The sequence below is a fragment of the Oncorhynchus masou genome, chromosome 5, assembly GCF_036934945.1.
Source record: "Oncorhynchus masou masou isolate Uvic2021 chromosome 5, UVic_Omas_1.1, whole genome shotgun sequence".
NCBI classification, from domain to species: domain Eukaryota; kingdom Metazoa; phylum Chordata; class Actinopteri; order Salmoniformes; family Salmonidae; genus Oncorhynchus; species Oncorhynchus masou.
In genome coordinates, this window is record NC_088216.1 from 84656394 (window position 1) to 84684387 (window position 27994).

At 52.1% G+C, this 27994-nt stretch overlaps 1 pseudogene; it reads right to left on the bottom strand.

The window, feature by feature from the left end:
* Nucleotides 1–27994, bottom strand: part of LOC135540408 (sodium- and chloride-dependent taurine transporter-like) — a 65156-nt pseudogene that overhangs the window by 23331 nt on the left and 13831 nt on the right.

Here is a 27994-nt window from a genome sequence, read left to right on the forward strand (position 1 = left end):
ACTAGTATAGTATATAGTAGAATATATAGGCTAGTATATAACATGACTAGTATAGTATATAGTAGAATATATATAGTATATAACATGACTAGTATAGTATATAGTAGAATATATAGGCTAGTATATAACATGACTAGTATAGTATATAGTAGAATATATAGGCTAGTATATAACATGACTAGTATAGTATATAGTAGAATATATAGGCTAGTATATAACATGACTAGTATAGTATATAGTAGAATAGCTAGTATATAACATGACTAGTATAGTATATAGTAGAATATATAGGCTAGTATATAACATGACTAGTATAGTATATAGAATATATAGGCTAGTATATAACATGACTAGTATAGTATATAGTAGAATATATAGTATATAATAACAACGACAGGATCAGAGGCAACATACGTTGCCTCTTCTCGATTGTAACTATAGCAACGTCTCGATAACGTGGCGTTATAACGTTGGGATTACCTGTTACAACAGAAGTTAAAAAAACAAAACAGGAAAAACAGCAAAACACATAGTATAAAGTTGGTTTAACTGTTAAATAGGCATCCAACCAAACACGACATGACTAGCTGGTAGACTGCCGGAGCTGGCATTGTTACTTCAGTAATGATAATTACTAAATAAAAGCCTCTCTCGTGCTTGAGGTTGGTCTAGCGGGTAACAGCGTCGCCCCTGCAGAATGTATGTATCACCCTCAGCGTAGGTACCAATCTGAATTTACTCTGCATCTCCCTAAAAATAAAACCTCTTCAGGATCAAGTTGCAACAGTTTAAGACAAACTTGCCTCTTCCCCAGTCGAGGTGTAAGCTTCAATATGGTATCACAAACCATCTACAGTACTGTGTACCAAAATTCTCCTGTCGAAACACCTTGGATTACCTCTATTAAACTACTTACAGTAGCATTACTCTCGTACATTCAACTTCTTTTTTTAACCTTTATTTAACCAGGCAAGTCAGGTAAGAACATATTCTTATTTTCCATGACTGCCTAGGAACAGTGGGTTTAACTGCCTGTTCAGGGCAGAACGACAGATTTGTACCTTGTCGGCTCGGGGTTTGAACTTGCAACCTGGTTTCTGGTTACTAGTCCAACGCTCTAACCACTAGGCTACCCTGCCACCCGAACTAGATTATTTTCATCCATATGAAGACACTGTTTGTTTTCCTACATACATTCACTGCACCTCTGTATTCAGACAGGAACTTCCTGTCCAGTTTCCTGGACCGGGATAGAGTGTGTTCAAGGTCAGAGCAGACAGTCCAGGCTGACTAAACACTGTCAGAGGGGGTCAACAGTACTGGAAATGCAGTGAATTAAAAACAATGACCCATATGTCACATTGTACTGTATTTCTGCTATACCAGAGGAGAAATGAGGCGTTGTTTTTTTCTTAAATACAGAAGAAATTAACTAAAAACATCAACACGGATGCACGTCTCTTGTAAATCCACAGTAGAAGAAGAATGAAGTTTTCAAAGTAATTCATGAATTGCTACTTAATTATTATTGCCCCAACACAATACTTTTACAATGAGAAAACAGAACGCATAGAATCCACAATGGGCATCAACCACTGAGCTGAAAATAACATTGGGAAGAAATGGATAAGTATGCTAGACCTTAAATACAGAATTAAAGACCCATGAGTCAGACTTCTTTGGTTTTGTTTTGACTTGGCACAAGTCCTTTGATTACTGCCTCTCATACAGTAGATATCTGTTGGAACAGGCTGGAACAGAACACTTAAATCTACTGGTAATCGTGAGAAGAAAATGTCATGATGGATCTCTCAAGCACGGCATGACTCGTCGCTCCCTAGCGTTCTGGATAAGATCCAATTTAACAGTAAAACTATTTTCCCACACCAGCATTTCGCTTGATTGCTTGAAGAATCCAACCACATCCAACTCTGTGACATCCACGTCAGACAGAAGCACTGCACATTTTAATCACAGTAAGCTATTTTTTTATACTGTAACTTGCTATTTTATTTCTGTCAACGAGTGTTCAATTGCCGAAACTTCCATATTTCGATGCCGTCTTTAACAAAAACAATAATGAATCCACTTCTTTCATTACATTTAACTTTATCTGGTGTCTTTTTAAGATGTTGTATTACTTCTGTTGGATAGAACCAGCAACTGTTGTTTGTTTATTTGTTGTTTGTTTATTTTTAAGTAGCAGCGCCCACCATCACTGCCACTTTGACCACCTCGTACCTGACTCTGCCACATCGGCAATGTCCACCCCTTGCTCTTGTGCCATGAAGCCCAGGACGGAAAATATTGCGAAGCCAGACACAAAACTGGTACCGCTGTTCAGGCCTCCCAGCAGCAAACAGTCCCTATATCACACATATGTCATGGAGGTTGTTAATGAACACAAAAGGAACCTAGATCCCCCACACCCCCACCCCACCCCACTTTTTTTGTCTTGTTTTGTTCCCCATTTTTCTTTTTTTTCTTTTACCCACTGGATTAGGACCCACAACCAATCACCTCCCTCCCGCCTCCTCTGGAGCTGACACTCACCTATAGCAGTTGTATTTGTACTTGTTGTAGCTCCCCAGTGACGTCATAGCTCCCAGACAGATGGCATAGGAGAAGAAGATCTGAGTGCCAGCATCAATCCAAACCTGGAGGTAGAAGGAGGGGAGAAGTAAGACACGAAGGCTGAGGCACAAGCTTTGGGATACATTGGGTAGTATTTTGACTATTTGGGCTATTATTATGGTAGTATTTTTTGGGTAGTCTTTTGACAGATTTTCTCCACACATGTTTGCTTATCCCAGGAGAATCACGTTTGCCAATGAACTAACAATGAACATTTGCTTTACAGCCAACTTCACCACAATTACATTATCTTAATGTCAATGATGTCCTTTGTCTCGTTTCTATTCATTATGGTGATTTTTTTAAAGATAACATCAAATATTAAACTCAAAGTATTTGAAAATACTAGATTTAGGGCCAGGATTTAGTGTGGTTTGTTTGAATCCCAGCCAGGGCAGGACAGGACAGGGCAGGGCAGGGCGGGGCAGGGCGGGGCAGGGCAGGGAGGGGCAGGGCAGCGCAGGGAGGAGCAGGGCAGGGAGGGGCAGCGCAGGGCAGGGCAGGGCAGGGCAGGGCAGGGAGGAGCAGGGCAGGGCAGGACAGGGCAGGGCAGGGAGGAGCAGGGCAGGGCAGGGAGGAGCAGGTCAGGGCAGGACAGGGCAGGGAGGAGCAGGGCAGGGCAGGGCAGGGAGGAGCAGGGCAGGGCAGGACAGGGCAGGGCAGGGAGGAGCAGGGCAGGGCAGGGAGGAGCAGGTCAGGGCAGGACAGGGAGGAGCAGGGCAGGGCAGGGCAGGGAGGAGCAGGGCAGGGCAGGGAGGAGCAGGTCAGGGCAGGGCAGGGAGGAGCAGGTCAGGGCAGGGAGGAGCAGGTCAGGGCAGGGCAGGTCAGGGCAGGGAGGAGCAGGGCAGGGCAGGTCAGGGCAGGGCAGGTCAGGGCAGGGCAGGGCAGGGAGGAGCAGGTCAGGGCAGGGAGGAGCAGGTCAGGTCAGGGCAGGGCAGGGCAGGGCAGGGCAGGGCAGGGAGGAGCAGGTCAGGTCAGGGCAGGTCAGGGCAGGGCAGGGCAGGGAGGAGCAGGTCAGGGCAGGGCAGGGCAGGGCAGGGAGGAGCAGGTCAGGTCAGGGCAGGGATGAGCAGGTCAGGGCAGGGCAGGGCAGGGAGGAGCAGGGCAGGGCAGGGAGGAGCAGGGCAGGGCAGGGAGGAGCAGGTCAGGGCAGGGCAGGGCAGGGAGGAGCAGGGCAGGGCAGGGAGGAGCAGGGCAGGGCAGGCAGGGAGGAGCAGGTCAGGGCAGGGAGGAGCAGGTCAGGGCAGGGGAGGGCAGGGCAGGGCAGGGCAGGGCAGGGAGGAGCAGGTCAGGGCAGGGCAGGTCAGGGCAGGGAGGAGCAGGGCAGGGAGGGCAGGGCAGGGCAGGGCAGGGAGGAGCAGGTCAGGGCAGGGCAGGGCAGGGCAGGGCAGGGCAGGGCAGGTCAGGGCAGGGCAGGGCAGGGCAGGTCAGGGCAGGGCGGAGCAGGGAGGAGCAGGGCAGGGAGGAGCAGGGAGGAGCAGGTCAGGGCAGGGCAGGGCAGGGCAGGTCAGGTCAGGTCAGGTCAGGGCAGGGCTGGGCAGGGCAGGGCAGGGCAGGGCAGGGAGGAGCAGGGCAGGGCAGGGCAGGGAGGAGCAGGGCAGGGCAGGGCAGGGCAGGGCAGGGCAGGGCAGGGAGGAGCAGGGCAGGGCAGGGAGGAGCAGGGCAGGGCAGGGCAGGGCATGGAGGAGCAGGGCAGGGCAGGGAGGAGCAGGTCAGGGCAGGGCAGGGCAGGGCAGGTCAGGGCAGGGAGGAGCAGGGCAGGGCAGGGAGGAGCAGGGCAGGGCAGGGCAGGGAGGAGCAGGTCAGGGCAGGGCAGGGAGGAGCAGGGCAGGGCAGGTCAGGGCAGGGAGGAGCAGGGCAGGTCAGGGAGGAGCAGGGCAGGCTAGGTGGTTCTACCTCGGGGTCTTTGAGACGTTGCAGGTCTGGGTACAGGTAGAACTTGATTCCTTCAGATGCTCCTGGCAAAGTGACGCCTCGGATCAACAGAATGATTAGCATGACGAAGGGGAAGGTAGCGGTGACGTAAACAACCTGTAGGAAAACAGGACAAAGGATAAAACATGAGACGCTGTATCAGTAGATTTACGCATCGATAGTGTAGATCTCACAAACAATATCATTATTTTTTTGTTGAAAACACTTCAAATCGTATATGTTATGACATTGAGACAGTCTAAGTTAACTGTCAGAATCAGGCTGTCACAAGCCCATCTTTTATCACGATCCAATCCTTTCTGTTATTCTCTCGCCTCCTGTTTTGTGAAGAATGACTACGCTTCCGTTTTCAGGAACCAAAGACCGCAGATACCGGATAACTTACAGCTTAGAGGGACAAGGAAACATAAATCAGCCTAAACCAATGAATAAATGAGAGCGGGGCAATAAGACAAGGTGTCTGGGATCGATCCAGCTTCCTAGAAGTCCCCGCGGGTGTTGCGGTGACTGGTCTGGCTCTTGTCTACACTCATTATACTGAGATGTAAATGCACTGTGGGAAACTGCTCTTGGTTTATAGTGACAGCCTGTACTATAGTAGTAGACTGTACGATTTGATGTATGTCCTTAAGACATGGGGCGGCAGGGTAGCCTAGTGGTTAGAGCGTTGGACTAGTAACCGGAAGGTTGTGAGTTCAAACCCCCAAGCTGACAAGGTACAAATCTGTCGTTCTGCCCCTGGCCGTCATTGAAAATAAGAATGTGTTCTTAACTGACTTGCCTGGTTAAATAAAGGTTAAAAAAATATAAAAAATAAATGTAAGATAAACCAGGAAGCGTCAGAGCCCAGAGATAGAGAGACCATCAAGAGGAATAACAGAGGTAACTATCACCACCAAACCCTGACGCTTAAACTTAGCCTAATCCTAAACTTAACCCAAGAAAGTTCTTGCATATCAACCAAATTGATAGTTTGAGCATCTATAGACCCTGTATAGATGGCCTATGTGCTATCACTTCTGTTTTGTATGCTCATTGTGGTCTAGGCCGGGTAACTGTAAAGCAATTTAGTGACAAATGCTGCTGTGTAAAGGGCTTTATAAAACCGGAAATGGACAGAAACGGCATCCCAGCTCACCTTTCCGGTGGATTTGACTCCCTTCCAGATGCAGAAGAAGCAGATAACCCAGACCCCCAACAGACAGAGGGCCAGGTCCCACTTGACCTCCCCGATCTCATCAATGCCACTGGAGATGCTGAGAACATTACGTCTATGGAGAGAAGAGAGGACACACACAGTCAGACGTGTTTGATGTTAGATTAGTAGGACAGAGTTTTTGGTCAGCTATACCTATGTACCATTGATTTTCGTGGCCCAGAATTTTACCAAGTCAGCTATAACAAGGGCCCAGAATTTTACCAAGTCAGCTATAACAAGGGCCCGGAATTTTACCAAGTCAGCTATAACAAGGGCCCAGAATTTTACCAAGTCAGCTATAACAAGGGCCCAGAATTTTACCAAGTCAGCTATAACAAGGGCCCAGAATTTTACCAAGTCAGCTATAACAAGAGACAATAATTTTACCAAGTCAGCTATGACAGGGGCCCAGAATTTAACCAAGTCAGCTATGACAAGGGCCCCGAATTTTACCAAGTCAGCTATGACAAAGGCCCGGAATTTTACCAAGTCAGCTATAACAAGGGCCCGGAATTTTAACAAGTCAGCTATAACAAGGGCCCAGAATTTTACCAAGTCAGCTATAACAAGGGCCCAGATCCTGCTTTCTATAAAGCCCGTACTACACCGCAGTCCTCAGATAAAGGTCACTTCCCTAGAATCCTTCACAAAATGTACAACGTGGGTGGATGTTTCAGAGAAGCGAATGAAAACACCACAGAGACATGACAGAGTAGACGGCTGGCTGGCGTCTATCGAAATATCAGTTTACAGCTTGTCCTTCAGCTCCAGCCAGCCAGTATCATCTCTACTCTTCTCAGTTAAGAGTGGTTTACCTGTTCCAGGCCCTGTGTTTGTGTTTGTCTAAGCGCTACCAGATAAACATGACTGTTGGGAAAGGAAAGGAGAGCAGGGGAGAGGAAAGGAGAAGGGGAGAAGGGGAGAGGAAAGGAGAAACAGCGGAAAGGGGAGAGGTGTGGAAGGTGGGGAAGGGGGCAGCAGGGGAGATGTGGGGAAGGGGGAAGCAGAGGAGTGGTGGGGAAGGGGGAAGCAGGGGAGTGGTGGAGAAGGGGGAAGCAGAGGAGTGGTGGAGAAGGGGGAAGCAGAGGAGTGGTGGAGAAGGGGGAAGCAGAGGAGAGGTGGAGAAGGGGGAAGCAGAGGAGTGGTGGAGAAGGGGGAAGCAGAGGAGTGGTGGAGAAGGGGGAAGCAGAGGAGAGGTGGAGAAGGGGGAAGCAGTGGAGTGGTGGGGAAGGGGGAAGCAGAGGAGAGGTGGAGAAGGGGACAGCAGAGGAGTGGTGGAGAAGGGGACAGCAGAGGAGTGGTGGAGAAGGGGGAAGCAGTGGAGTGGTGGAGAAGGGGGAAGCAGGTAAGAGGCGAGGAAGGGGGAAGCAGAGGAGTGGTGGAGAAGGGGGAAGCAGTGGAGTGGTGGAGAAGGGGGAAGCAGGTAAGAGGCGAGGAAGGGGGAAGCAGAGGAGTGGTGGAGAAGGGGGAAGCAGTGGAGTGGTGGAGAAGGGGACAGCAGAGGAGTGGTGGAGAAGGGGGAAGCAGAGGAGTGGTGGAGAAGGGGGAAGCAGGGAGTGGTGGAGAAGGGGGAAGCAGAGGAGTGGTGGAGAAGAGGGAAGCAGAGGAGTGGTGGAGAAGGGGGAAGCAGAGGAGTGGTGGAGAAGGGGGAAGCAGAGGAGTGGTGGAGAAGGGGGAAGCAGAGGAGTGGTGGAGAAGGGGGAAGCAGGGGAGTGGTGGAGAAGGGGGAAGCAGGGGAGTGGTGGAGAAGGGGGAAGCAGAGGAGTGGTGGAGAAGGGGGAAGCAGGGGAGTGGTGGAGAAGGGGAAGCAGAGGAGTGGTGGAGAAGGGGGAAGCAGAGGAGTGGTGGAGAAGCAGAGGAGTGGTGGAGAAGCAGAGGAGTGGTGGAGAAGCAGAGGAGTGGTGGAGAAGGGGGAAGCAGAGGAGTGGTGGAGAAGGGGGAAGCAGAGGAGTGGTGGAGAAGGGGGAAGCAGAGGAGTGGTGGAGAAGGGGGAAGCAGAGGAGTGGTGGAGAAGGGGGAAGCAGAGGAGTGGTGGAGAAGGGGGACAGCAGAGGAGTGGTGGAGAAGGGGGAAGCAGGGGAGTGGTGGAGAAGGGCGAAGCAGAGGAGTGGTGGAGAAGGGGGAAGCAGTGGAGTGGTGGAGAAGGGGACAGCAGAGGAGTGGTGGAGAAGGGGAAGCAGAGGAGTGGTGGAGAAGGGGGAAGCAGAGGAGTGGTGGAGAAGGGGGAAGCAGAGGAGTGGTGGAGAAGGGGACAGCAGAGGAGTGGTGGAGAAGGGGGAAGCAGAGGAGTGGTGGAGAAGGGGGAAGCAGAGGAGTGGTGGAGAAGGGGGAGCAGTGGAGTGGTGGAGAAGGGGACAGCAGAGGAGTGGTGGAGAAGGGGGAAGCAGAGGAGTGGTGGAGAAGGGGGAAGCAGAGGAGTGGTGGAGAAGGGGGAAGCAGAGGAGTGGTGGAGAAGGGGACAGCAGAGGAGTGGTGGAGAACGGGGAAGCAGTGGAGTGGTGGAGAAGGGGGAAGCAGAGGAGTGGTGGAGAAGGGGAAGCAGAGGAGTGGTGGAGAAGGGGGAAGCAGAGGAGTGGTGGAGAAGGGGACAGCAGAGGAGTGGTGGAGAAGGGGGAAGCAGTGGAGTGGTGGAGAAGGGGAAGCAGAGGAGTGGTGGGGAAGGGGGAAGCAGTGGAGTGGTGGGGAAGGGGGAAGCAGAGGAGTGGTGGGGAAGGGGGAAGCAGAGGAGTGGTGGAGAAGGGGGAAGCAGAGGAGTGGTGGAGAAGCAGAGGAGTGGTGGAGAAGGGGGAAGCAGAGGAGTGGTGGAGAAGGGGGAAGCAGTGGAGTGGTGGAGAAGGGGACAGCAGAGGAGTGGTGGAGAAGGGGACAGCAGAGGAGTGGTGGAGAAGGGGGAAGCAGTGGAGTGGTGGAGAAGGGGGAAGCAGGTAAGAGGCGAGGAAGGGGGAAGCAGAGGAGTGGTGGAGAAGGGGGAAGCAGTGGAGTGGTGGAGAAGGGGGAAGCAGGTAAGAGGCGAGGAAGGGGGAAGCAGAGGAGTGGTGGAGAAGGGGAAGCAGTGGAGTGGTGGAGAAGGGGACAGCAGAGGAGTGGTGGAGAAGGGGGAAGCAGAGGAGTGGTGGAGAAGGGGGAAGCAGGGGAGTGGTGGAGAAGGGGGAAGCAGAGGAGTGGTGGAGAAGGGGGAAGCAGAGGAGTGGTGGAGAAGGGGGAAGCAGAGGAGTGGTGGAGAAGGGGGAAGCAGAGGAGTGGTGGAGAAGGGGGAAGCAGGGGAGTGGTGGAGAAGGGGGAAGCAGGGGAGTGGTGGAGAAGGGGGAAGCAGAGGAGTGGTGGAGAAGGGGGAAGCAGAGGAGTGGTGGAGAAGCAGAGGAGTGGTGGAGAAGGGGGAAGCAGAGGAGTGGTGGAGAAGCAGAGGAGTGGTGGAGAAGCAGAGGAGTGGTGGAGAAGCAGAGGAGTGGTGGAGAAGCAGAGGAGTGGTGGAGAAGGGGGAAGCAGAGGAGTGGTGGAGAAGGGGGAAGCAGAGGAGTGGTGGAGAAGGGGGAAGCAGAGGAGTGGTGGAGAAGGGGGAAGCAGAGGAGTGGTGGAGAAGGGGGAAGCAGAGGAGTGGTGGAGAAGGGGGAAGCAGAGGAGTGGTGGAGAAGGGGACAGCAGAGGAGTGGTGGAGAAGGGGGAAGCAGGGGCGTGGTGGAGAAGGGGGAAGCAGAGGAGTGGTGGAGAAGGGGGAAGCAGTGGAGTGGTGGAGAAGGGGACAGCAGAGGAGTGGTGGAGAAGGGGGAAGCAGAGGAGTGGTGGAGAAGGGGGAAGCAGAGGAGTGGTGGAGAAGGGGACAGCAGAGGAGTGGTGGAGAAGGGGGAAGCAGAGGAGTGGTGGAGAAGGGGGAAGCAGAGGAGTGGTGGAGAAGGGGGAAGCAGAGGAGTGGTGGAGAAGGGGGAAGCAGTGGAGTGGTGGAGAAGGGGACAGCAGAGGAGTGGTGGAGAAGGGGGAAGCAGAGGAGTGGTGGAGAAGGGGGAAGCAGAGGAGTGGTGGAGAAGGGGGAAGCAGAGGAGTGGTGGAGAAGGGGACAGCAGAGGAGTGGTGGAGAAGGGGAAGCAGTGGAGTGGTGGAGAAGGGGGAAGCAGAGGAGTGGTGGAGAAGGGGGAAGCAGAGGAGTGGTGGAGAAGGGGGAAGCAGAGGAGTGGTGGAGAAGGGGACAGCAGAGGAGTGGTGGAGAAGGGGGAAGCAGTGGAGTGGTGGAGAAGGGGGAAGCAGAGGAGTGGTGGGGAAGGGGGAAGCAGTGGAGTGGTGGAGAAGGGGGAAGCAGAGGAGTGGTGGAGAAGGGGGAAGCAGAGGAGTGGTGGAGAAGGGGGAAGCAGGGGAGTGGTGGAGAAGGGGGAAGCAGAGGAGTGGTGGAGAAGGGGGAAGCAGTGGAGTGGTGGAGAAGGGGAAGCAGAGGAGTGGTGGAGAAGGGGGAAGCAGAGGAGTGGTGGAGAAGGGGGAAGCAGGGGAGTGGTGGAGAAGGGGGAAGCAGAGGAGTGGTGGAGAAGGGGAAGCAGTGGAGTGGTGGAGAAGGGGACAGCAGAGGAGTGGTGGAGAAGGGGACAGCAGAGGAGTGGTGGAGAAGGGGGAAGCAGTGGAGTGGTGGAGAAGGGGGAAGCAGGTAAGAGGCGAGGAAGGGGGAAGCAGAGGAGTGGTGGAGAAGGGGGAAGCAGTGGAGTGGTGGAGAAGGGGGAAGCAGGTAAGAGGCGAGGGAAGGGGGAAGCAGAGGAGTGGTGGAGAAGGGGGAAGCAGTGGAGTGGTGGAGAAGGGGACAGCAGAGGAGTGGTGGAGAAGGGGGAAGCAGAGGAGTGGTGGGAAAGGGGAAGCAGGGAGTGGTGGAGAAGGGGAAGCAGAGGAGTGGTGGAGAAGGGGGAAGCAGAGGAGTGGTGGAGAAGGGGGAAGCAGAGGAGTGGTGGAGAAGGGGGAAGCAGAGGAGTGGTGGAGAAGGGGGAACCAGAGGAGTGGTGGTGAAGGGGGAAGCAGGGAAGTGGTGGAGAAGGGGGAAGCAGGGGAGTGGTGGAGAAGGGGGAAGCAGAGGAGTGGTGGAGAAGGGGGAAGCAGAGGAGTGGTGGAGAAGGGGGAAGCAGAGGAGTGGTGGAGAAGGGGGAAGCAGAGGAGTGGTGGAGAAGCAGAGGAGTGGTGGAGAAGGGGGAAGCAGAGGAGTGGTGGAGAAGGGGGAAGCAGAGGAGTGGTGGAGAAGGGGGAAGCAGAGGAGTGGTGGAGAAGGGGGAAGCAGAGGAGTGGTGGAGAAGGGGGAAGCAGAGGAGTGGTGGAGAAGGGGACAGCAGAGGAGTCGTGGAGAAGGGGGAAGCAGGGGAGTGGTGGAGAAGGGGGAAGCAGAGGAGTGGTGGAGAAGGGGGAAGCAGTGGAGTGGTGGAGAAGGGGACAGCAGAGGAGTGGTGGAGAAGGGGGAAGCAGAGGAGTGGTGGAGAAGGGGGAAGCAGAGGAGTGGTGGAGAAGGGGGAAGCAGAGGAGTGGTGGAGAAGGGGACAGCAGAGGAGTGGTGGAGAAGGGGGAAGCAGAGGAGTGGTGGAGAAGGGGGAAGCAGAGGAGTGGTGGAGAAGGGGGAAGCAGTGGAGTGGTGGAGAAGGGGACAGCAGAGGAGTGGTGGAGAAGGGGGAAGCAGAGGAGTGGTGGAGAAGGGGGAAGCAGAGGAGTGGTGGAGAAGGGGGAAGCAGAGGAGTGGTGGAGAAGGGGACAGCAGAGGAGTGGTGGAGAAGGGGGAAGCAGTGGAGTGGTGGAGAAGGGGGAAGCAGAGGAGTGGTGGAGAAGGGGGAAGCAGAGGAGTGGTAGAGAAGGGGACAGCAGAGGAGTGGTGGAGGAGGGGGAAGCAGTGGAGTGGTGGAGAAGGGGGAAGCAGAGGAGTGGTGGGGAAGGGGAAGCAGTGGAGTGGTGGAGAAGGGGGAAGCAGAGGAGTGGTGGGGAAGGGGGATGCAGAGGAGTGGTGGGGAAGGGGGAAGCAGAGGAGTGGTGGAGAAGGGGGAAGCAGAGGAGTGGTGGAGAAGCAGAGGAGTGGTGGAGAAGGGGGAAGCAGAGGAGTGGTGGAGAAGGGGGAAGCAGTGGAGTGGTGGAGAAGGGGACAGCAGAGGAGTGGTGGAGAAGGGGACAGCAGAGGAGTGGTGGAGAAGGGGGAAGCAGTGGAGTGGTGGAGAAGGGGGAAGCAGGTAAGAGGCGAGGAAGGGGAAGCAGAGGAGTGGTGGAGAAGGGGAAGCAGTGGAGTGGTGGAGAAGGGGGAAGCAGGTAAGAGGCGGAGGAAGGGGGAAGCAGAGGAGTGGTGGAGAAGGGGGAAGCAGTGGAGTGGTGGAGAAGGGGACAGCATAGGAGTGGTGGAGAAGGGGGAAGCAGAGGAGTGGTGGAGAAGGGGGAAGCAGGGGAGTGGTGGAGAAGGGGGAAGCAGAGGAGTGGTGGAGAAGGGGGAAGCAGAGGAGTGGTGGAGAAGGGAAGCAGAGGAGTGGTGGAGAAGGGGGAAGCAGAGGAGTGGTGGAGAAGGGGGAAGCAGAGGAGTGGTGGAGAAGGGGGAAGCAGGGGAGTGGTGGAGAAGCAGAGGAGTGGTGGAGAAGCAGAGGAGTGGTGGAGAAGCAGAGGAGTGGTGGAGAAGGGGGAAGCAGAGGAGTGGTGGAGAAGGGGGAAGCAGAGGAGTGGTGGAGAAGGGGAAGCAGAGGAGTGGTGGAGAAGGGGAAGCAGAGGAGTGGTGGAGAAGGGGGAAGCAGAGGAGTGGTGGAGAAGGGGGAAGCAGAGGAGTGGTGGAGAAGGGGACAGCAGAGGAGTGGTGGAGAAGGGGGAAGCAGGGGAGTGGTGGAGAAGGGGCGAAGCAGAGGAGTGGTGGAGAAGGGGGAAGCAGTGGAGTGGTGGAGAAGGGGACAGCAGAGGAGTGGTGGAGAAGGGGGAAGCAGAGGAGTGGTGGAGAAGGGGGAAGCAGAGGAGTGGTGGAGAAGGGGGAAGCAGAGGAGTGGTGGAGAAGGGGGACAGCAGAGGAGTGGTGGAGAAGGGGGAAGCAGAGGAGTGGTGGAGAAGGGGGAAGCAGAGGAGTGGTGGAGAAGGGGGAGCAGTGGAGTGGTGGAGAAGGGGACAGCAGAGGAGTGGTGGAGAAGGGGGAAGCAGAGGAGTGGTGGAGAAGGGGGAAGCAGAGGAGTGGTGGAGAAGGGGGAAGCAGAGGAGTGGTGGAGAAGGGGACAGCAGAGGAGTGGTGGAGAACGGGGAAGCAGTGGAGTGGTGGAGAAGGGGGAAGCAGAGGAGTGGTGGAGAAGGGGGAAGCAGAGGAGTGGTGGAGAAGGGGGAAGCAGAGGAGTGGTGGAGAAGGGGACAGCAGAGGAGTGGTGGAGAAGGGGGAAGCAGTGGAGTGGTGGAGAAGGGGGAAGCAGAGGAGTGGTGGGGAAGGGGGAAGCAGTGGAGTGGTGGGGAAGGGGGAAGCAGAGGAGTGGTGGGGAAGGGGGAAGCAGAGGAGTGGTGGAGAAGGGGGAAGCAGAGGAGTGGTGGAGAAGCAGAGGAGTGGTGGAGAAGGGGGAAGCAGAGGAGTGGTGGAGAAGGGGAAGCAGTGGAGTGGTGGAGAAGGGGACAGCAGAGGAGTGGTGGAGAAGGGGACAGCAGAGGAGTGGTGGAGAAGGGGGAAGCAGTGGAGTGGTGGAGAAGGGGAAGCAGGTAAGAGGCGAGGAAGGGGGAAGCAGAGGAGTGGTGGAGAAGGGGAAGCAGTGGAGTGGTGGAGAAGGGGGAAGCAGGTAAGAGGCGAGGAAGGGGGAAGCAGAGGAGTGGTGGAGAAGGGGGAAGCAGTGGAGTGGTGGAGAAGGGGACAGCAGAGGAGTGGTGGAGAAGGGGGAAGCAGAGGAGTGGTGGAGAAGGGGGAAGCAGGGGAGTGGTGGAGAAGGGGAAGCAGAGGAGTGGTGGAGAAGGGGGAAGCAGAGGAGTGGTGGAGAAGGGGGAAGCAGAGGAGTGGTGGAGAAGGGGGAAGCAGAGGAGTGGTGGAGAAGGGGGAAGCAGGGGAGTGGTGGAGAAGGGGAAGCAGGGGAGTGGTGGAGAAGGGGGAAGCAGAGGAGTGGTGGAGAAGGGGAAGCAGAGGAGTGGTGGAGAAGGGGGAAGCAGAGGAGTGGTGGAGAAGGGGGAAGCAGAGGAGTGGTGGAGAAGGGGGAAGCAGAGGAGTGGTGGAGAAGCAGAGGAGTGGTGGAGAAGCAGAGGAGTGGTGGAGAAGGGGGAAGCAGAGGAGTGGTGGAGAAGGGGGAAGCAGAGGAGTGGTGGAGAAGGGGGAAGCAGAGGAGTGGTGGAGAAGGGGGAAGCAGAGGAGTGGTGGAGAAGGGGAAGCAGAGGAGTGGTGGAGAAGGGGGAAGCAGAGGAGTGGTGGAGAAGGGGGAAGCAGAGGAGTGGTGGAGAAGGGGACAGCAGAGGAGTGGTGGAGAAGGGGGAAGCAGGGGCGTGGTGGAGAAGGGGGAAGCAGAGGAGTGGTGGAGAAGGGGGAAGCAGTGGAGTGGTGGAGAAGGGGACAGCAGAGGAGTGGTGGAGAAGGGGGAAGCAGAGGAGTGGTGGAGAAGGGGGAAGCAGAGGAGTGGTGGAGAAGGGGGAAGCAGAGGAGTGGTGGAGAAGGGGACAGCAGAGGAGTGGTGGAGAAGGGGGAAGCAGAGGAGTGGTGGAGAAGGGGGAAGCAGAGGAGTGGTGGAGAAGGGGGAAGCAGAGGAGTGGTGGAGAAGGGGGAAGCAGTGGAGTGGTGGAGAAGGGGACAGCAGAGGAGTGGTGGAGAAGGGGGAAGCAGAGGAGTGGTGGAGAAGGGGGAAGCAGAGGAGTGGTGGAGAAGGGGGAAGCAGAGGAGTGGTGGAGAAGGGGACAGCAGAGGAGTTGTGGAGAAGGGGGAAGCAGTGGAGTGGTGGAGAAGGGGGAAGCAGAGGAGTGGTGGAGAAGGGGGAAGCAGAGGAGTGGTGGAGAAGGGGGAAGCAGAGGAGTGGTGGAGAAGGGGACAGCAGAGGAGTGGTGGAGAAGGGGGAAGCAGTGGAGTGGTGGAGAAGGGGGAAGCAGAGGAGTGGTGGGGAAGGGGGAAGCAGTGGAGTGGTGGAGAAGGGGGAAGCAGAGGAGTGGTGGAGAAGGGGGAAGCAGAGGAGTGGTGGAGAAGGGGGAAGCAGGGAGTGGTGGAGAAGGGGGAAGAAGAGGAGTGGTGGAGAAGGGGGAAGCAGTGGAGTGGTGGAGAAGGGGGAAGCAGAGGAGTGGTGGAGAAGGGGGAAGCAGAGGAGTGGTGGAGAAGGGGGAAGCAGGGAGTGGTGGAGAAGGGGGAAGCAGAGGAGTGGTGGAGAAGGGGGAAGCAGTGGAGTGGTGGAGAAGGGGACAGCAGAGGAGTGGTGGAGAAGGGGACAGCAGAGGAGTGGTGGAGAAGGGGGAAGCAGTGGAGTGGTGGAGAAGGTGGAAGCAGGTAAGAGGCGAGGAAGGGGGAAGCAGAGGAGTGGTGGAGAAGGGGGAAGCAGTGGAGTGGTGGAGAAGGGGAAGCAGGTAAGAGGCGAGGAAGGGGGAAGCAGAGGAGTGGTGGAGAAGGGGGAAGCAGTGGAGTGGTGGAGAAGGGGACAGCAGAGGAGTGGTGGAGAAGGGGGAAGCAGAGGAGTGGTGGAGAAGGGGGAAGCAGGGGAGTGGTGGAGAAGGGGGAAGCAGAGGAGTGGTGGAGAAGGGGGAAGCAGAGGAGTGGTGGAGAAGGGGGAAGCAGAGGAGTGGTGGAGAAGGGGGAAGCAGAGGAGTGGTGGAGAAGGGGGAAGCAGAGGAGTGGTGGTGAAGGGGGAAGCAGGGGAGTGGTGGAGAAGGGGGAAGCAGGGGAGTGGTGGAGAAGGGGGAAGCAGAGGAGTGGTGGAGAAGGGGGAAGCAGAGGAGTGGTGGAGAAGGGGGAAGCAGAGGAGTGGTGGAGAAGGGGGAAGCAGAGGAGTGGTGGAGAAGCAGAGGAGTGGTGGAGAAGGGGGAAGCAGAGGAGTGGTGGAGAAGGGGGAAGCAGAGGAGTGGTGGAGAAGGGGGAAGCAGAGGAGTGGTGGAGAAGGGGGAAGCAGAGGAGTGGTGGAGAAGGGGGAAGCAGAGGAGTGGTGGAGAAGGGGACAGCAGAGGAGTCGTGGAGAAGGGGGAAGCAGGGAGTGGTGGAGAAGGGGGAAGCAGAGGAGTGGTGGAGAAGGGGGAAGCAGTGGAGTGGTGGAGAAGGGGACAGCAGAGGAGTGGTGGAGAAGGGGGAAGCAGAGGAGTGGTGGAGAAGGGGGAAGCAGAGGAGTGGTGGAGAAGGGGGAAGCAGAGGAGTGGTGGAGAAGGGGACAGCAGAGGAGTGGTGGAGAAGGGGGAAGCAGAGGAGTGGTGGAGAAGGGGGAAGCAGAGGAGTGGTGGAGAAGGGGGAAGCAGTGGAGTGGTGGAGAAGGGGGAAGCAGTGGAGTGGTGGAGAAGGGGACAGCAGAGGAGTGGTGGAGAAGGGGGAAGCAGAGGAGTGGTGGAGAAGGGGGAAGCAGAGGAGTGGTGGAGAAGGGGGAAGCAGAGGAGTGGTGGAGAAGGGGACAGCAGAGGAGTGGTGGAGAAGGGGGAAGCAGTGGAGTGGTGGAGAAGGGGGAAGCAGAGGAGTGGTGGAGAAGGGGGAAGCAGAGGAGTGGTAGAGAAGGGGACAGCAGAGGAGTGGTGGAGGAGGGGGAAGCAGTGGAGTGGTGGAGAAGGGGGAAGCAGAGGAGTGGTGGGGAAGGGGGAAGCAGTGGAGTGGTGGAGAAGGGGGAAGCAGAGGAGTGGTGGGGAAGGGGGAAGCAGAGGAGTGGTGGGGAAGGGGGAAGCAGAGGAGTGGTGGAGAAGGGGGAAGCAGAGGAGTGGTGGGAGAAGCAGAGGAGTGGTGGAGAAGGGGGAAGCAGAGGAGTGGTGGAGAAGGGGGAAGCAGTGGAGTGGTGGAGAAGGGGACAGCATAGGAGTGGTGGAGAAGGGGACAGCAGAGGAGTGGTGGAGAAGGGGGAAGCAGTGGAGTGGTGGAGAAGGGGGAAGCAGGTAAGAGGCGAGGAAGGGGGAAGCAGAGGAGTGGTGGAGAAGGGGGAAGCAGTGGAGTGGTGGAGAAGGGGGAAGCAGGTAAGAGGCGAGGAAGGGGGAAGCAGAGGAGTGGTGGAGAAGGGGGAAGCAGTGGAGTGGTGGAGAAGGGGACAGCATAGGAGTGGTGGAGAAGGGGGAAGCAGAGGAGTGGTGGAGAAGGGGGAAGCAGGGAGTGGTGGAGAAGGGGGAAGCAGAGGAGTGGTGGAGAAGGGGGAAGCAGAGGAGTGGTGGAGAAGGGGGAAGCAGAGGAGTGGTGGAGAAGGGGGAAGCAGAGGAGTGGTGGAGAAGGGGGAAGCAGAGGAGTGGTGGAGAAGGGGGAAGCAGGGGAGTGGTGGAGAAGGGGGAAGCAGGGAGTGGTGGAGAAGGGGGAAGCAGAGGAGTGGTGGAGAAGGGGGAAGCAGAGGAGTGGTGGAGAAGCAGAGGAGTGGTGGAGAAGCAGAGGAGTGGTGGAGAAGCAGAGGAGTGGTGGAGAAGGGGGAAGCAGAGGAGTGGTGGAGAAGGGGGAAGCAGAGGAGTGGTGGAGAAGGGGGAAGCAGAGGAGTGGTGGAGAAGGGGGAAGCAGAGGAGTGGTGGAGAAGGGGGAAGCAGAGGAGTGGTGGAGAAGGGGGAAGCAGAGGAGTGGTGGAGAAGGGGGAAGCAGAGGAGTGTTGGAGAAGGGGACAGCAGAGGAGTGGTAGAGAAGGGGACAGCAGAGGAGTGGTAGAGAAGGGGACAGCAGAGGAGTGGTGGAGAAGGGGGAAGCAGTGGAGTGGTGGAGAAGGGGGAAGCAGAGGAGTGGTGGAGAAGGGGGAAGCAGAGGAGTGGTGGAGAAGGGGGAAGCAGAGGAGTGGTGGAGAAGGGGACAGCAGAGGAGTGGTGGAGAAGGGGGAAGCAGTGGAGTGGTGGAGAAGGGGGAAGCAGAGGAGTGGTGGGGAAGGGGGAAGCAGTGGAGTGGTGGAGAAGGGGGAAGCAGAGGAGTGGTGGGGAAGGGGGAAGCAGAGGAGTGGTGGGGAAGGGGGAAGCAGAGGAGTGGTGGAGAAGGGGGAAGCAGAGGAGTGGTGGAGAAGCAGAGGAGTGGTGGAGAAGGGGGAAGCAGAGGAGTGGTGGAGAAGCAGAGGAGTGGTGGAGAAGGGGGAAGCAGTGGAGTGGTGGAGAAGGGGACAGCAGAGGAGTGGTGGAGAAGGGGACAGCAGAGGAGTGGTGGAGAAGGGGGAAGCAGAGGAGTGGTGGAGAAGGGGGAAGCAGAGGAGTGGTGGAGAAGGGGGAAGCAGAGGAGTGGTGGAGAAGGGGACAGCAGAGGAGTGGTGGAGAAGGGGGAAGCAGGTAAGAGGCGAGGAAGGGGGAAGCAGGGGAGAGGTGGGGAAGGGGGAAGGGCAAAGAAAAGAGGGAGGGATAAAGGACATGAAAACAACAAGAATGGAGCCCTAAACTTGAATGCTAAAAGGCTCCCTGTTTTACAATGAGGCCCTTTGCTACACTATTTGTACCTTTATTTAACAAATAGTGCCTTGAAGGTCACATAGGAGACCTTTATTTAACCAAGTAGTTCCTTTGAGGTCTCAAGAGAGACCTTTATTTAACCAGGTAGTGCCTTTGAGGTCTCAAGGGAGACCTGTGAAAGGAACTAAAAGGAAAGGAACTAAAGGAACTAAAAGGAAAGGAACTAAAAGGACAGGAACTAAAAGGAAAGGAACTAAAGGAACTAAAAGGAAAGGAACTAAAGGAACTAAAAGGAAAGGAACTAAAGGAAAGGAACTAAAAAGAAAGGAACTAAAAGGACAGGAACTAAAAGGAACTAAAAGGAAAGGAGCTAAAGGAAAGGAACTAAAGGAAATGAACTAAAGGAAAGGAACTAAAGGAACTAAAGGAACTAAAAGGAAAGGAACTAAAGGAACTAAAAGGACAGGAACTAAAGGAACTAAAGGAAAGGAACTAAAAGGACAGGAACTAAAGGAACTAAAGGAAAGGAACTAAAAGGAAAGGAACTAAAGGAACTAAAGGAAAGGAACTAAAAGGAAAGGAACTAAAGGAACTAAAGGAACTAAAAGGAAAGGAACTAAAAGGAAATGAACTAAAGGAACTAAAAGGAAATGAACTAAAAGAACTAAAAGGAATGATTCAATTAGCTAAATCAAGTATATTCCAGCACTGTATTCACTCTCAGAACTCAGTGAAACTATCCTGTATAGATAACTGTACTCACTCCCAGAACTCGGTGACGGGCGAGGTGAAGTTGGTGATGTTAGCGGCCAGCATCAGGGTCTTGTTCTTACGGACGGTGTCCTCCACACAGCGGTCTGTGTTCCAGGAGTTCTTACACTTGGCCCAGGGCAGCTCCGGCTGGAAGCACTGGAACAGGTAGTACAAACCCCAGGCCAGGATCACTATGTAGTAGATGTTCAGGAGGGACACGATCACAATAGAAGCGTAGCCGATACCTGGGGGAGGGGGGGGATGGAAAGGTCAGGTCTCATGAATATTAATCTTGCCAGACATCAGAAAACATGACATATTCAGAGGCTTGCGTCTGGATCAGAGAGATTATAGTACACTGTACAAAAACACTTAGGGAGATTTGATATTAAGAAACCCAATGTAGCTAAATGTTGCAATGAACTCATGTGTATGTTTTGAATGCTGTTGTAATCATTTAGAATTAGGATGTGAAAATCTCCTCTTCTCCTCCCCCCGCTCCTCATCCTCTCCTCTCATCCCCCTCCTCCCTCGTTTCCTCCATTCTCTCCCTTTCCCTCACAGATCACATGTTAACACCCCTGTTGAAAACAAACAGCAATGATAACGCCCCCCCCCCACAGTCACTCAACGTCACTACCCTGAATAAAAATCTACCTCCCTTCCTCCATCCTCCCCCCTCCCTCCACTCATCCCACTGTCACCCTCTTGTCACTTCCCCTTAATGAAAATGAAACTGGGGCGCCCCCACCAATCCATTTAGGCAGGCAGACGCCAGGGCTGAAAAGTGACAGCTTGTTATGCTGATGTCTCAATGTATTATACAAGTAGAGAGGGTTAGAGTGAGGCTTGGCCTGGTTTTTGCTGGAGGTGAGTGCCTGTCTGTGTCCCAAACAGCACCCTATTCCCTATACAGTGCAATACTTTTGGCCCATACTGCACTATGTAGGGGACAACTGAATGCCGTTTGAGATGTAGCCTTTGTATACAGGTAGAGCTTGTCAGCCTGCTGCCATCTAGACTGATACATACAGTGTACTAGCATGGTCTCTCCTGTTTCTGAGATGTCTGTCTGTCTGTCTGTCTGTCTGTCTGTCTGTCTGTCTGTCTGTCTGTCTGTCTGTCTGTCTGTCTGTACTACTGTGTCTGTCTGTCTGTCTGTCTGTCTGTACTACTGTGTCTGTCTGTCTGTCTGTCTGTCTGTCTGTCTGTCTGTCTGTACTACTGTGTCTGTCTGTCTGTCTGTCTGTCTGTCTGTCTGCCTGTACTACTGTGTCTGTCTGTCTGTCTGTCTGTCTGTCTGTCTGTCTGTCTGTCTGTCTGTCTCTGTCTGTCTGTCTGCCTGTACTACTGTGTCTGTCTGTCTGTCTGTCTGTCTGTCTGTCTGTCTGTCTGTCTGCCTGTACTACTGTGTCTGTCTGTCTGTCTGTCTGTCTGTCTGTCTGTCTGTCTGTCTGTCTGTCTGTCTGTCTGTCTGTCTGTCTGTCTGTCTGCCTGTACTACTACTGTGTCTGTCTGTCTGTCTGCCTGTACTACTACTGTGTCTGTCTGTCTGTCTGTCTCCTTCTTGGGCCAGACCTCATTGCTAGGCATCCCTCTCATGTTTTCCTGTGCTGCTGCCATAGCAACCTATAATTCAGCACACTCTGTTCACAGCATGGCTGAGTCTCGAGGGCTTGTGTGTGTGTGTGTGTGTGTGGGGGGGGGCTACTTTAAAGAATCTCAGGTATAAAATATATTTTGATATGTTAAACACTGTTTTCCTCCCGACATGATTCCATATGTGTTATTTCATAGTTTTGATGTCTTCACTATTATTCTACAATGTAGACAATAGAAAAATAAAGGAAAACCCTTGAATGAGTAGGTGTGTCCAAACTTTTGACTGGTACTGTACATCTATCAGTTCCACATACAGTACATACACACACACAACCAGTAGGTCACATGTCAGTACATACACACACACAACCAGTAGGTCACATGTCAGTACATACACACACACAACCAGTAGGTCACATGTCAGTACATACACACACACAACCAGTAGGTCACATGTCAGTACACACACACACACACAACCAGTAGGTCACATGTCAGTACACACACACACACACAACCAGTAGGTCACATGTCAGTACATACACACACACACACAACCAGTAGGTCACATGTCAGTACATACACACACACACAACCAGTAGGTCACATGCCAGTACACACACACACACAACCAGTAGGTCACATGTCAGTACACACACACACAACCAGTAGGTCACATGTCAGTACACACACACACACAACCAGTAGGTCACATGTCAGTACACACACACACACACACAACCAGTAGGTCACATGTCAGTACATACACACACACAACCAGTAGGTCACATGTCAGTACATACACACACACAACCAGTAGGTCACATGTCAGTACACACACACACACAACCAGTAGGTCACATGTCAGTACACACACACACACACACAACCAGTAGGTCACATGTCAGTACATACACACACACACACAACCAGTAGGTCACATGTCAGTACATACACACACACACAACCAGTAGGTCACATGCCAGTACACACACACAACCAGTAGGTCACATGTCAGTACACACACACACACACACAACCAGTAGGTCACATGTCAGTACATACACACACACACAACCAGTAGGTCACATGCCAGTACACACACACACACAACCAGTAGGTCACATGCCAGTACACACACACACACAACCAGTAGGTCACATGTCAGTACACACACACACACACACAACCAGTAGGTCACATGTCAGTACATACACACACACACACAACCAGTAGGTCACATGTCAGTACATACACACACACACAACCAGTAGGTCACATGCCAGTACACACACACAACCAGTAGGTCACATGTCAGTACACGCACACACCAACACAACCAGTAGGTCACATGTCAGTACATACACACACACAACCAGTAGGTCACATGTCAGTACATACACACACACAACCAGTAGGTCACATGTCAGTACATACACACACACAACCAGTAGGTCACATGTCAGTACATACACACACACAACCAGTAGGTTACATGTCAGTACACACACACACACAACCAGTAGGTCACATGTCAGTACACACAACCAGTAGGTCACATGTCTGTACACACAACCAGTAGGTCACATGTTTGTACACACAACCAGTAGGTCACATGTCTGTACACACAACCAGTAGGTCACATGTCTGTACACACAACCAGTAGGTCACATGTCTGTACATACAACCAGTAGGTCACATGTCTGTTCATACAACCAGTAGGTCACATGTCTGTACATACAACCAGTAGGTCACATGTCTGTACACACAACCAGTAGGTCACATGTCTGTACATACAATTAGTAGGTCACATGTCTGTACATTCCTGACATTTAATCCTCGTAAAACATTCCCTGTTAAGAAGTTTGTGAAATGTCATAATAATAGCAGAGAGAATTATTTATTTCAGCTTTTATTTCTTTCATCACATTAACAGTGCGTCAGAAGTTTGCATACACTCAATTAGTATTTGCTAGCATTGCCTTTCCATTGTTTAACTTGGGTCAAACGTTTCGGGTAGCTGTCCACAAGCTTCCCACAATAAGTTGGGTGAATGTTGGCCCATTCCTCCTGACAGAGCTGGTGTAACTGAGTCAAGTTTGTAGGCCTCCTTGCTCGCACACACTTTTTCAGTTCTGCCCACGAACAGGATATAGGATTATAGGCTTGAGGTCAGGGCTTTGTGATGGCCACTCCAATACCTTGACTTTTTTGTCCTTAAGCCATTTTGCCACAACTTTGGATGTATGCTTGGGGTCATTGTCCATTTGGAATACCCATTTGCAACCAAGTTTTTACTTCCTGACTGATGTCTTGATGTTGCTTCAATATATCCACATATTTGTCCTTCCTCATGAAGCCATCTATTTTGTGAAGTGCACCAGTTCCTCCTGCAGCAAAGCACCCCCACAACATGATGCTGCCACCCCCGTGCTTCACAGTTGGGATGGTGTTCTTTGGCTTGCAAGCGTCCCCCTTTTTCCTCCAAACATAACAATGGTCATTATGGTCAAACAGTTCTATTTTTGTTTCATTAGACCAGAGGACATTTCTCCAAAAAGTACGATCTTTGTCCCCATGTGCAGTTGCAAACCGTAGTCTGGCTTTTTTATGACGGTTTTGGAGCAATGGCCTCTTCCTTGCTGAGTGTCCTTTCAGGTTACGTCGATAGAGGACTCGTTTTACTGTGGATATAGATACTTTAGTACCTGTTTCCTCCAGCATCTTCACAAGGTCCTTTGCTGTTGTTCTGGGATTGATTTGCATTTTCGCAACAAAGCACGTTCATCTCTAGGTGACAGAAAGCGTCTCCTTCCTGAGATGTTTGACGGCTGCGTGGTCCCATGGTGTTTATACTTGCGTGCCATCGCTTGTACAGATGAACGTGGTACCTTCATGCATTTGGAAATCGAACCAGACTTGTGAAGGTCTACATTTTTTCTGAGGTCTTGGCTGATTTCTTTTCATTTTCCCATGATGTCAAGCAAAGAGGCACTGAGTTTGAAGGTCGGCCTTGAAATACATAGACAGGTACACCTCCAATTGACTCAAATAATATCAATTAGCCTATCAAAAGCTTCTAAAGCCATGACATCATTTTCTGGAATTTTCCAAGCTGTTTAAAGGTGCAGTCAACAAAGTGTATGTAATCTTCTGACCCACTGGAATTGTGATACAGTGAATTATAAGTGAAATAATCTGTCTGTAAACAATTGTTGGAAAAATGACTTGTGTCGTGCACAAAGTAGATGTCTAAACCGACTTGCCAAAACTATAGTTTGTTAACAATAAATGTGTGGAGTGGTTGAAAAGCGAGTTTTAATGACTCCAACCTAAGTGTACGTAAACTTCCAACTTCAACTGTATCTAAAGCAGCCAAGGTATATCAGTTGGCAGTTAGTTGGCAGTTAGGAGAGGAGGAAGTCTACAGGGAACAGGATGCATCTGCAGTAGAGGACACCTAGCAACCAGGCAGTATCAAAATAAGGCTAGTTGATTGGACTCCCTGGAGTCAGTGTGGGCGAGGCAGAGCCAGTGTAATATAATGTGTGGTATCTTTCCTGGCCTGAATATGGTTGCCCTGTCCATCAATTATTTACTATTCCTTAGCAGGCTACGCCATTCGTACATCACAACATTTGATTGCTGCTAAAGGTCATTGACCTGATTTGACCCGAGAATGTTCTGCTCTTCTACAGTAGCTTTGAGTGCCAGGTCGTCTTTGCAAATAAGATTCTATTTTTTTAATTGACTTACCTGTATGAATAAAAGTTGAATTCATTTTATATTTATTTAACCACGAAATACCCTTGAGGGTAGAAACCTATTTTATGAGGGCGACCTGAAATAATACCAAAAAAATAAATAAAAAAATGTACTCACCAGTAAAGATGTACTCACCAGTAAAGATGTACTCACCAGTAAAGATGTACTCACCAGTAACTCACCAGTAAAGATGTACTCACCAGTAACTCACCAGTAAAGATGTACACACCAGTAAAGATGTACTCACCAGTAACTCACCAGTAAAGATGTACTCACCAGTAACTCACCAGTAAAGGTGTGCTCACCAGTAAAGATGTGCTCACCAGTAACTCACCAGTAAAGATGTACTCACCAGTAACTCACCAGTAAAGATGTACTCACCAGTAACTCACCAGTAAAGATGTACTCACCAGTAACTCACCAGTAACTTACCAGTAAAGATGTACTCACCAGTAAAGATGGGGCAGAGTTTCTCCCAGCAGGTGATCCCACCCTCGGAGGTGTACTGTCCCAGGGCCACCTCCAGGAAAAACACAGGGAGACCGCCGCCAAAGAGGAAGATAGTGTACGGGATGAGAAATGCACCTGGAGGAGGAGAAGACGAATAACCTTAACCACGGTAACCACAAATGTGTCAGATTCAAAAGACAAAAAAAGTGGGACAAAACCAACGGAGTATGTGTGAATCAAGGGAGTAACTTTCTCAATCGGAGTATTACGGTAAACAATTAGACGTCCGTCATGTTAGAAGGGAGTGAGATAGAGGACAGTCGTTAGTCGAGTAAGTCAACCTTCGAACGGTTGGTCAATTGGAATGGCTTTGAACTGCAAAGCCTTCAGGTTCTAGACCTAGACAGCAGCTGTAATGGGAACCATGGTTACATGCAGAGAGACTGCTACCTGATGACCTGTATCAACACCATCTGCTGACTTTAATCCCCTCGTAGAACGCAACACTCTGCGTCTTCTGCTTGCATGGCTATGACCCCATTGACCCCAAACCTCTTAGAATACAGAGTTGGAATTGGAATGTCTTCATTCCATCTCAGCCTTCGTGTCCTAGTCAGTAGCTGTAAAGGAGACAGAAACTCACCTCCGCCATTCTTATAGCAGAGGTATGGGAAACGCCAGACGTTTCCTAAACCCACGAAGCCGCCAGCGACGGACAGGATAAAGTCCAGTTTGGAGTTCCACTTCTCCCTCTGGACGGGCTTCCCCTCTGCCTCGTCCTCGGGCCGGGTGCCAGGGCTCTTCCCCGGGGAAGGCTTCAGCGTGTCCTTATGGAAGTCCTTCAGACACTGGAGCTTCTCTTTCTGTGCCATGCTGCAGGAGGAGATGGAGAGGATTAGATAGAGTTCGTCTGAGGCCGTTGATATCGTAAAGACCGTAACACAGCTCTATTTAACCTGTCAAACGCCACAGCTATAATTCACATACACATACACATACAGTCATGTCAACACAAATTCTCAGAGGGGCTTGGATATCCCCTTCACCTTATCTAAACCTGGTATGGAGTAACTTATCTTATATGCATCAATCAATCATTCCACATGTCTATAATACTGGAGTAATATTTTAGATTTTAGTAATTCATAACTAGGCGGGAATTGCTTGGTGTAATAATCTTGAAGTATGTGTGCTATCATATAGGGCCAACACCCAACGAGGTATGATATACATAGTCATAGAATTGTATATTCAGTTCCTATTCACCTCTGAGCTGCCACTCAAAAAATAAAAAGACATTTAAAAAAAAGGTATGTGAATACAAAAGCATTGATCATTTTGATGAGTTAACAAATAATACATTTGTTATGTAAAGGAAAACAAACTAAAGGAAGTGAGCCTCCACCCCCAACCCCACCCAGCCAACATGTCTCCACCCCCAACCTCCCATCTCATTGCCCCAACCCCACCCAGCTGACATGTCTCCACCCCCAACCTCCCATCTCATTGCCCCAACCCCACCCAGCCAACATGTCTCCACCCCCAACCCCACCCGGCCAACATGTCTCCACCTCCAACCCCACCCAGCCAGCATATCTCCATCCAACGTTTGTTTTCTTCATTTTTATTATTGGACATAAAATATAGTAAAAACACCAGCCAATCGGCTAAATGTGATTTTAATTTGTTTCATAGTGTTCCCACGCATATAATAGAGAGATTTAAGCAAGGTTTGAAATTATTATGTTTGAGTAAAATGTTATACCTGTTTGGGCTTCTTGCTGGTCAATTTTAAGTCTACAAATGATTTGTCATTATGTTCCGGACACCTAACCATCGGCTCGAGAACATTTCAGCCCGCGGCTGAATCTTGTTGATGATCCTTGGCCTACATAATCATGATATTTAGTCCGAATTTGACTGGATTGCCATTTTGGCGTCATACTAAATAAGGATTTGTTCTGGTAAAATAAAAGTTAACCTTCAGTTGAAGTCGGAAGATTACATACACCTTAGCCAAGTACATTTAAACTCAGTTTTTCACAATTCCTGACATTTAATCCTCTTGTGAAATGTCAGAATAATAGCAGAGAGAATGATTTATTTCTGTTTTTATTTCTTTCAACACATTCCCAGTGGGTCAGAAGTTTACATACACTCAATTAGTATTTGGTAGCATTGCCTTTAAATTGTTTAACTTGGGTCAAACACTTTGGGTAGCCTTCCATAAGCTTCCCACAATAAGTTGGGGGAATTTTGGCCCATTCCTCCTGACAGAGCTGGTGTAACTGAGTCAGGTTTGTAGGCCTCCTTGCTCGTACATGCTTTTTCAGTTCTGCCCCAAAATTTTCTATGGGATTGAGGTCAGGGCTTTTGATGGCCAATCCAATACCTTGACTTTGTTGTCCTTAAGCCATTTTGCCACAACTTTGGAAGTATGCTTGGGGTCATTGTCCATTTGGAAGACCCATTTGTGAAAAAGCTTTAACTTCCTGACTGATGTCTTGAGATGTTGCTTCAATATATCCACATAATTTTCCATCCTCATGATGCCATCTATTTTGTGAAGTGCACCAGTCCCTCCTGCAGCAAAGCACCCCCACAACATGAGGCTGCCACCCCGTGCTTCATGGTTGGGATGGTGTTCTTCGGTGTGCAAGGCTCCCTCTTTTCCTCCAAACAGAACAATGGTCATTATGGCCAAACAGTTCTCTTTTTGTTTCATCAGACCACAGGACAATTCTCCAAAAAGTACGATCTTTGTACACATGTGCAGTTGCAAACCGTAGTCTGGCATTTTTATGGCGGTTTTGGAGCAGTGGCTTCTTCCTTGCTGAGCGCCCTTTCAGGTTATGTCGATAAAGGACTCGTGTTACTGTGGATATAGATACTTTTATACCGGTTTCCTCCAGCATCTTCACAAGGTCATTTGCTGTTGTTCTGGGATGGATTTGCACTTTTCGCACCAAAGTACGTTCATCTCTAGGAGACAGAACGCGTCTCTTCCTGATCGGTATGGTGGCTGCGTCGTCCCATGGTGTTTATACTTGTGTACTATTGTTTGTACAGATGAATGTGGTACCTTCAGGCATTTGGAAATTGCTCCCAAGGATGAACCAGACTTGTGGAGGTCTACAGTTTTTCTGAGGTCTTGGCTGATTTCTTTTGATTTTCCCATGATGTCAAGCAAAGAGGCACTGAGTTTGAAAGTAGGCCTTGAAATACATCCACAAGTAC